Below are 8426 nucleotides of genomic sequence, written 5' to 3'. Positions count from 1 at the left end.
ATTTCGGTTACATATATAGCACGTATTGTAACGGAGCGTGCGGTTGATTATTCCGAAGAACAAATAATTATACAGACTCACAAATTCGGTCGCGAGACAAGTTGCAGGCTGTCGTTTAGGTGATGCGAGCAGGGCCGTCAACAGATCCCGCATACCCCTGTACGCACAGCAGAGCGGGAAGTACCACTGTCAGACAACGGCCTTCAACTCAGGCCATGCGTTCATCGCGAGGCCAGGAGCCAGGAGATTGCACCCTAGATGCTACCGTGATGGCAAATGAATCTATTACCGATTACCCCGAGTACACCCGATCGTTTCATTGGCCGAAGAGTGGGCGTTACTCAACAACCTCGGCCCCACCAAAGAGGAGGACTAGATACGCGTCTAAATTTAAAATAATACCGATTTATTTGAAAAAGTAGTGACGCTGTTTAACGTTGAGGTTGGGCCAGAGAGGGGTTGGCGGGTCCAGAAAATCACCCGACCAGCTGTCAGACATTTCAGACACTTTTTTCTTTTGGTATTGCAGTTTCCGGTAGAGACCATTCCGAAGTAAAAAGGCCTAGAGAACATCTGTTGCCTGAGGGCAAGGGCATTCTTTAATGGACACTGACACTAATGCGCTCGTTAGAGTCGTGCGGAGCTTGCGGTAAGATGATGCACCCATCCCCTATGTTTGAATGTGAAGCCTTTGAGACAGATGGAATGAAAAAGTCAGCAGCATAGTAAATTGGCAAAGGGATAATACCTTACACCGAATTGGCAACAGCTGACAAGGCAGTTGTCGGGCCACTCACTTTGTACAGCTCCATGACCCTGTAAGACACCTCTGTCGACAGTCGTCCAAGCACCGAATCGTGGAGATTTATTCTCACCTGGAAGAAAAGAGCAGAAAGTCAAAATCTATCAACAATATTTCCCGAGGATTTCAAGAAACGATCTACTTTTAAAACACGCCAGGAGCCAGGAGCCCAGTGTCGTCAGAAAGGGGATCCATGGGGCGGTGACCGTGCATGTATGAATTGTTTGCTACAGTACAAAGATAGTTGCAAAGTTGGGCCGCGTACGAGCTGCTAACGCGTAGCTTTAATTTTGGTCAGGCAGCATATAAATAGTCGTCCCCTCGCCGAGGATGACCCGCTTTCAATTAATCCTCTCACTGACCCCCGGCCTGCTAGCCCTGCTCGCCCTGGCCGCAGTGCCGGTGGGGACGGCCTGGTTTCATAACGCCCACTGCACAGTATGCATAAGGCTGGAGCCACAGCTGAAGCCACGGCTAGAGCACTCCGCGCCAAACTTCATTTCCCTTTGCCATGCGACCGCCAGTGCTCTGCTTGTACTCTTGGCGCTGCAGGATGTGTGCTGCTGCTGGGGCCGCTCCGGGGAGGGATACAGAGGAGTGTGTCATTCAATACGACTACTGTACGATATGCACAACCAAGCACGTGAGAATAAGAAAACGCATATCATCAACGCGTTTTCGCAAAAATAAAACTGTAATTTCTACCCGTCATTGGATCGCTTTTGAAAATGTTTCTAAGTATTCTTATGTACTTCGAAAAGCTTCCAGAAAGCTCGGAACGCTTCAATGACAGTTTTTGCGATTTTAATTTCGGTTTGGTGCATTGTGCATTTACGTTACGCGTTACTTTACGTTTTGTCCCCCTGCCGCCCAGGAAGCCCTGCACAGTAAAATATATAAATCAATTACGTGCAAGTGGAGTTGGCTGGAGAATTAGCCCCTATTCAGAAATCAAACGTATAGCTTAAATTACAAATATTTAGTGGTACAGCTACAAGGTATTGGTCCACAGATTTTATTTTTTGCGTATGGTGCTTTGTTCTTCGACAAAAAAAAGCAAACAAAACAAACAAAACAAAAAGTTGCCCGAATTCGATAAAGTTGCACGTGACGGAGTCACTTATAAATAGAAGTTGACCCTAAGAAGCAAGAGTTCAGAGATAAACAGGTGTTGGTATGTTCAAAATACCACCAATGGTTCGATATGACTGCCAACAAGCTGAGCCAACATATCCACTTGGAACTGGAGCTGTATAGTAAGCTTAACTCTAAGCAGACTCGCAGACTTCACTCAAAGTGGCTCTAAAAAGAGTGCGCGCGCGCATGTGCGTGTATTGCGCCCGGGTGGATCAGCCAGCCGAGAGTGAAATTCTCTCCGCGCACCTACACCGCGACATGCTCACTCTCGGCTTACCAAAAACACACGAGCAGAGACTACAGCACTTTAAGGAAAATTCGTTGTAATAAAACGAAAATACAACCTTGACTGTGATAGATTAAAAAGTTACACATCCATAAGCTTGCATAAATAACAAAATGTGCATAAATGAGATTTACTGGAAACTATACTCGAAAAGACAGCCCAGGCACATGCGCTCAACTCATTAAGCAGCTAGTTAAGGTCACTCTAGGCGGGCAGTAAAAAAAAGTACAGAAAGAAAACATAAAACGCGCGAGAGATGTGGCCGAGGTGAACAGCGCCCTTCGGTCCTAATGGCTTCATCACCACAATGCAAACCTCCACTCATTTCCTGAGGGCCAGTAAGAACGAGTCCCACGCGTTGAAATGTTTGTTCAGTCCGTGCAAAGAACAATGTAACCAAACTCACTGTACCTATTTGGTACAGCTGAGTCAATAGAATTGTGTGCTATCTCACGTTGATTCATCATTCATCTATTTTATTCTGTAAGCTTTCAAATAAACGTTACACACATTTTTGTGAGATTTTTTCTTATTGTTTGCGCTAATTTGACTATAAGCATTTTCCATTCAACAATGCTGAGTCGACAATCGCCACGCCTCCTGCACCTTGGTTGGTATCGCCTTCACACAGTGGCGCGCAAATAGTATAGGATTGCCCAAACGCCCGTTTGTCATGGGCGCGCAAACTGCGTGGTCACTGCCAGTCATGTCATCCACGAGAACATCTCTCGGGGTCAGGGGGCGGAGAGACGAAATCTACGCTCGGCGAGGCAGCGTGCGACCTCACACAGCAAATTAAACGCAAGAATAGTATGCTAGTATACTCGTCCCATCTCGAAGAGGCCAGGGTCTTACAACGTGAACAGAAATACCCCTTACTTTAAATAATAGTGCAGAAAACTCAGAAACGTGTTCAAATAAACAGGCAGCGACATGAACGGAACCCAAAGTAAGCACAAGAGTCTTTTTTTGACAGTGTTGTGCAAGGCTGTCACTTGATGAGTCGGGCTATTGACACTCGCTTTTGTCTGCTCGTGACATGGCCTATGACAGCCGTGCGGCCGGGCTGCTTCTATGGCGGTCATAAAGACGCCGCAAGACAACGCGCAATAATTAGCATCCAAGTGCGAAGTCAACTCTAGAGAGTGAGTTCGGTTGATTTCATCGAAGCATATAATACCGACCCATCCAGGGTCTTGTCCCAGGTTATCCTTTTGGCCAGTATCTGACGAACGACACCACTCTACATTTACAATTAAGTGAGAATGTAGAAGACCCACGTTCTAGCCTGAGGTAATGCCACCTCCACCAGACTGCTCAGAGGGCTTTAGGGGTGACGTCGCCAGCGCTGACTTCAATGCCTTTTGATGGAGTAGGGGAGGGGAAATCATCAACGCACCATCAGGGCGCACGCGCGGGAACAGCTGAACGGGAACAGTGCTGCCACAGTCAGATTACGTCCACCCCTCCCCCTGCCCAATAAAGAAGGAAAATCCGCGAGAGAATGGACGATGCGCCCCTGCTGCGCCGCAGCCAGGGATCGCACGCGTGTCTGATCGGTTTGGGAGGAGGCGCGCAGTGCCAACCACGCCGCGCAGCACCGAGCCGCGCGGCCTTCAGAGCAGGCATCACTTTCTCACGCGGACTGAGCCCCCTATTCAAAAGCGTCATCGCATTGCGTCCCGCGCACAGTAACGTCACGCCACCAGCCGACCAGTACTTGAAACTCTGTATGTGTGTGTGTGTGTGTGTGTGTGTGTGTGTGTGTGTGTGTGTGTGTGTGTGTGTGTAGAAGAGGCTACCTGACATACAACTTGGACACACAGACACGGGTGTAGAAGAAAGACAATTTCAGAGGTATTAATTGGTATTGTTAATCACACCACGGGCAAAGCCTTCCTAGCCGGACAGGCCACGCTGACCGTGCCACTCCACACTCTACTGCCCCAATCTGGCAGAAAACAAACGACCCATTGTGGCGCCCGTGCCCAACTGTCCGGCACAACACATATCGTACCTGTCGTCATAGCGCATCCGGGGTGCCCGGCCCGGCCAAGCACGCAACAAAACGCCCCCTCCCCCACCTCCCCCCCCAAAAAAAAGAAACACAAAAAAAAAAACAACGCAAAGGTACTGTAAATTTTCTTAGAATAAAGGTAAGTATTTTTACACAGCTTGTGCAATGTGCACTGGTACACAGTTCGGTACACGTGCAGATCAGTGGTATCATTGAGTAAAGAGAGAAAAGGGTTATTTTGATCGACTTGATGAAGCGTAGAATGGAAAAAGAAGGAGAAAGACACATTGAAATAGAGGGGGGGGGGGGGGCTATCAGGGTCTAACCTAACGCATGGCTCATTAAATGAGGAGGCCACATCACAATGGAGCGGCTGCTGTGTTCTTCCCCTTCGCGCGTGTACGTGTGTGAGGCAGAGCGGGAAGGGCCATGGCAGGCAATACTGCATGCAAAAATACTAACAAGGGTCAGCTCGACATTATTTAGAAAGAGTAAAACGTGCGAGCAGGAGGAGAATGAGAAGAAAACGGAAGCGGAAGTAGGGTAGAAGGGCGGGTCTATAGAACGGCTGTAAGGACGACACTATGGAGTGTATATGGAAATATTCCGACAGACAGAATTGGCAAGTTCCACCCGAACGGCGTGCCCCTTTATTCGCTTTTATTACTCATTTGCTTCCGCAGCGCAGAACGGCTTTTTCATATCCCGAGAGCCCCCAACCGCCAACTCTCAAAGCAGATGGACAATTAGTATAGCGAATATTCGAGCGTATTACAAAGTGCAATGGAAATCCGTGAGCATTTTCCGTTTGTTTTCGCGAGTTTTCATAAGCAAGTACCTAATGAGTTTTCGGGAGTATCTTGCGAATATTTTCCCACGTGCGTTCGGTGAGTTTGTTCTGCTGGGGGACGCCTTGTCATATCCTCGGTGGCGGCCCCTCCCTGCAAGCCGTAAGTCAGTGGTCGGACGTGCAGGAGCAGTAACCGTGGACCTCATTCAAACTGCGGTGCTGTGTTATTTCGCGTTTCTCGCGGAAACGGTATCATCGGTTTAGTGTGTGGTTGCGTGTGGAACCGGGTTGCCTTGCCTCGCACCTCCTCACGCACACCAACGCCACCTGCAGCCACCTGCGGCCTGTGCGCGCCGACCTTCGAACCCAATACACACCGCACAGCGCCGCATCGCACAAGCCTGACCCCAGAGACGTCACAGGTCAGAGCGGGCGGAGCGGAGCCTGTCACTTCCTCCCCGTACAACGGCCCCCGGGGGGGGCCTGTGGAGTTCCCCGGGGGGGCGGGCGTTGGGCAACACAGACAATGCGATGTGCAGCCTGGCTTCATTGAGTGTGCGTGAAATGACTTCACCTGGACGGGCGGGGCAATCAACTGCAAGCTACTTGCAGTACATATCGTACGAATCTAACGCTTTGGTTCAAGTCAGAGTCAGACGCACTAAAATGCCGAGTATGCGGATATCGCACACCTCCAGGTGACTGGAAATATTCACACACTACAGCATTCATGCCTGTGCAAAGTGTTCGTACAGTGTGCATGCCTATCCACACTGTTGAGTTTTCTGTGTAGCCACTTCAGAGGGTAGGCCTTCCGCCCTGCAGCACCTGGATGCGGCCTAGCTCACACGGCCCGGCGTGGCTATTAGCCGTGCTGTGATCGCTCTATTGACAGCTTGCATCATGCGCTCATCTGCATGGGCCGCGTTGGCACGCGAGCATCATCGCTACACTGTCATACAAGGCATTCTATCCCCACATGCGGTGAGGCGATATCAATTTCGTCAGTGTCACCCCCACCATTATGCACGTTATTTTTATTTTCATTTTCCAGGAGAAGGCGCAGTTTGGGAAAGCATGCGCAGAGGGGCGGGAGAATCAAATTATACGAGCAATGCCCTCGCTATTCTCCTTGGCTCGCCCTTGCGAGAAAACGCACGACTTGTCGATAAGCAAGGTCCGCTTGCAGGCCATCCCTTACGCCATCCTTCGATTTTCCATTTACAGGCCCATCTTTCTCACATTCCCTCTCTCAAATCTATGTCGTTTTTTCTTTTCAGTCTGAATGTTTTTATTTTAAGATGCTTATGATTTGAAAAAGCTTTAAAAGGGCGACTACAGTTTCCTTGTCACTTTGAGTCCAGCATTCAGTTAATTTACATAGATAAATTAAGCTTCGGTTCGGTACATCAGGATGAAGATTAGGGGCGGGGAATGAAAAAAACACTGTGCAAACAACGAACCGATCACGAACTCCCTATCGAAAAGTAATAATCCCTACCACCACACAGCGACAAGGCGTCGACCTCGCCGCTTTTGCCGCGTTGCTCTGCACTGTTTGTTACACGCTGTTAAAAACCGGCACTTACCAGGAAAGAATATTTGGAAAAAAACTTTCGGAGTAAAGTGTTCCTTCACAAACTTTAAGGGCATTGCTGACTTTTTATTCTTTCACAGTTTGACTGTTAGCTTCGAATTGGAATGGGGAATGAATATAATTATCACGCTACAAATAGTGAAAAGGACACTGCAGATGCTACGCATGCTACCTTACCTCGCTCTGTCAGGTTTTGGATTCAGATGTAGACGTTTAGTTTACTTCAAAACAAGAGTTCTCAGCAAAAGTCTCTCTTTTATCCGACTATAAGTTTTACTGCCATGTATTGATCGCTCGTAAAGCAAACTGCTCGGCGTTGCGTTAAATCTGAGATTTCTGTCCTGACACGCTGTGTTGCTGAGCCCTAACAAGCGTGGCTGTGCGGCAAGTGTTTCACGGGGAGTGGAGTGTGGTTTCCCTTTCACCCCTCACCCTCCTTTGTGAGGCTGGCAGAGTATGATGCCGCAAAGTAAAGCTGAGAAGCAGCTATATGGGGAAACACTAAAGGGGATGCGAGTGAGAGAGAGGGGCCAATTTATTCACAGAATTCACACGCGTCGGTAAATCTATGCTGGCGCCTGTTAGTAGTCTAAATGATGCAAAGGAACAAATGTGTTCCTTAAACTGCAACGTTTCTGTGAATATCACTAGCTACAAATTTGTTACAAAACTGCACACATTGTGTTGAACTTTAAACATCAACAAATGTGTATTCGGCTTGAATTTGCGCTCGTGCAAGAAACAAAATTGTCCCTTTACATTTAGTATGTGGAACGATATGGCATGGCAGAAGAGATTTCTTTCGGAAAAGCGGTCCAGTCCGCGAAACGTGGTTGGTATTTAACAACCACTATCAGAAGTAAAGGTTTTTAGTAAATTGCACTTAAATCTGTTGGAGGAGTTCGTCGCGAAAGAAGAGCCGGGTGGTACTGGTAAGATCAATACACAGCAAGTCAGATGTAACAGTTACCTTTAAGCCGCGTGTCGGCTGGCAGACAGGGTACCATATTCGAATTTGTTTAGTAAAATGCCACCGCGGCTCCTTTCAAAAATTACAATACTCAAACCCCTGAAAAGAAAATACATTGACCGAGTGAAACTTTTACCCACGAACTCGAGCAGTTCTTTTAGAGTGTGCAATGCAGACTGCGATTTCTGTGTGGGGCCGTTGCGATCGCTTCCGATATGTCCGATGGGATGAGACGCGACGGGGAGAGGGAAGGTTGCTCGGTATGGGGGTCACAAGGCCGCCCCACTCCACCCCACCCTTCCCCTCACGCCTCTCCGCACCCCGGCGGTGGCTCGAGCGGAGCGGCCGACCGCTCCGCAAAGCGATTGTTTTCGATGTTGGGGGCCGCACGGGCCGCAGCACCACCGTGTAGAGCATCAGTCAGATGATCCCCCCCCTCTGTGTTGCATTCCAATACCCATCATCCGTCGTAGCCGCGCCATGCACGACGATCACCCATCCTTCCGCGTGCCGCGCGCGGTAGAAAGCAGTTTCATAGGAGGTAGATACAGGTACATAGTACTGGCTAGGGCCTTTCAAAGAGAGGTCACTTCTATACTTCTACTTCAAATTACACACATTATAGGAATTGTAAGTGTACTGTTTTAATAGCCCAATACTGAAGTTGATGTAGCGCAAAAAATCACCACACTGCAGTGTTGAACCATAAAAAGGATTTTGTACAAATCAAAATAGCAGCACCCTTGTATATAGGAGGAACACACGGTAAGTTCCTCGAGGCCACATGGTGGCCACGAGTCGCTGGACAACATCACTCTTCAAAAGTA

General features: G+C 48.6%; 2 protein-coding genes across 8 annotated transcripts in view; one reads left to right on the top strand and one right to left on the bottom strand.

Annotated features, from left to right (window-relative positions):
- Window positions 1-8426, top strand: part of LOC113212691 (larval cuticle protein 1-like) — a 218453-nt gene that overhangs the window by 125774 nt on the left and 84253 nt on the right. The gene's annotated exons all lie outside the window — the stretch shown is intronic.
- LOC113212546 (collagen alpha-1(I) chain-like) overlaps window positions 1-8426 on the bottom strand; it is a 117244-nt gene that overhangs the window by 28608 nt on the left and 80210 nt on the right. For 3 of the 7 annotated variants that reach the window (XM_052277354.1, XM_052277356.1, XM_052277358.1), the window contains one exon: window positions 749-875. The exons of 1 other annotated variant lie outside the window; for it this stretch is intronic. The gene's annotated coding sequence lies outside the window, so the exon portion shown is untranslated. The remainder of the gene's footprint in view (window positions 1-748; window positions 876-8426) is intronic. 3 more of the 7 variants (XM_052277353.1, XM_052277355.1, XM_052277357.1) reach the window with 1 other exon arrangement.

Source organism: Frankliniella occidentalis, unplaced genomic scaffold, assembly GCF_000697945.3.
Source record: "Frankliniella occidentalis isolate FOCC.00 unplaced genomic scaffold, Focc_3.1 Scaffold10, whole genome shotgun sequence".
In the NCBI taxonomy this organism is placed as follows: domain Eukaryota; kingdom Metazoa; phylum Arthropoda; class Insecta; order Thysanoptera; family Thripidae; genus Frankliniella; species Frankliniella occidentalis.
The sequence above is the reverse complement of the archived record's forward strand: the minus strand, read 5'-3'. Positions and strand labels throughout refer to the sequence as shown.